Raw genomic sequence first — 1,862 nt, 5'->3', positions numbered from 1 at the left:
TACAGCCTGCTGCGATTGGTCAGATGAGAGCCAATCAGCGAGCTGAGAAACGGCGTGGCCACGCCCCCTTTGACGGATCAGCATGAGATACACGCTAATCACACATGTGTGAACATACGAAACATACGATCTCGATATTATAGTGACAAAGTTTTATTTTGATATATTATTACATTATAATTATTAAATAATTAATTACAGTTTTATTGATATAGTGGCTCGATGTTTTATTTTTAAATGGAATATAATTATTTATATTTCTATATTTGTATATATTATATTACATATTATTTTATAATGTATTAATTAATTATGGTTTATTTTTATACGCTATATTATTATTATTATATTATTTTATAACTTTTTTTAAATAGGGTTTTATTTATATAGTGACAAAGTATTATTTATATTATTATATTACATTATATTATAATTATTAAATAATTAATTACAGCTTTATTTATTTAGTGACTCAATGTTTTATTTTTAAATGGGATATAATTATTTATATTTAGCCTATTACACATATTTTATGATTTACTAATTGTATCTCAAGGTTTTGTTTTTATATGCTATATTATTTTACAATAAATTATATTTGTCACAATAAAAAAAAATATATTTTTAGATAAAAATGGACCAAAACTTAAATAATTGAACAATAATTAACATCTTGTCAATAAAATAATAATTATCCCAATCATATTTAATTTTTCAGGAGAAACCGCTGACTTTTATTTTGAAATGTAAAAGTTTTGCGTGTGTGTGGCTAATGTAAGGTTTATTTATATCATGATTATATTATTTTTTTTACTTTTATTAATTAAGATTTTGTTTATATAGTGACAAAATTGTATTTTTATATGATATAGTATAAATTATATTCTTATATTAGATTATATTATAATTATTAAATAATTCATTACAGCTTTATTTATATAGTAACTCAATGTTTTAAATGGAATGTAATTATTTATATTGTTATATTTTTATTATATACTATATTTATAATATTTTATGATTGATTCATTAATTATGGTTTTATTTATGTTGTATCTCAAGGTTTTATTTTTATATGCTATATTATTATTATTATTATTATATTTTATAACTTTTATTAAATAAGGTTTTATTTTTATATGATACATTTATAATATTATTACATTACATTATACTTATTAAATAATTAATTACAGCTTTATTTATATATTGACTCAATGTTTTATTTTTAAATGGAATATAATTATTTATATTTGATTTATATTATATTACACAATATTTATTATATTATTTTATGATTTACTAATTGTATCTCAAGGTTTTATTTTAATATGCTATATTATTATTTATTATATTATTTTACAATAAATTATATTTTATAATATATATAACATCCACCTGTCTGATATGTTGAAAGGTTATTTATCTTCAAAAATATTTAATCAATCTTTATATGTGTAAATGAACATTGCCCTTTTTAAGATACAAATGGACCAAAACTTAAATAACTGAACAATAATTAACGTCTTGTCAATAAAATAGCCTAATAATTATTCATTTTTCAGGAGAAACCGCTGACTTTTATTTTGAAATGTAAAAGTGTTGCGTATGTGTGTGTGGCTTTATTTACATTTAAGTTTTATATATTATATCATGATTATATTATTTTATAACTTTTATTTATTAAAGTTTTATTTATATAGTGACAAAATTGTACTTTTATATTATATAGTACTTATATTACATTATATTATAATTATTAAATAATTAATGAATTACATCTTTATTTATATAGTAACTAAATGTTTTATTTTTAATGGAATATAATTATTTAGATTACTATATTATATATATAAATAAAT

This window comes from Megalobrama amblycephala, linkage group LG2 (assembly GCF_018812025.1).
Source record: "Megalobrama amblycephala isolate DHTTF-2021 linkage group LG2, ASM1881202v1, whole genome shotgun sequence".
NCBI lineage: Eukaryota > Metazoa > Chordata > Actinopteri > Cypriniformes > Xenocyprididae > Megalobrama > Megalobrama amblycephala.
The sequence above is the reverse complement of the archived record's forward strand: the minus strand, read 5'-3'. Positions refer to the sequence as shown.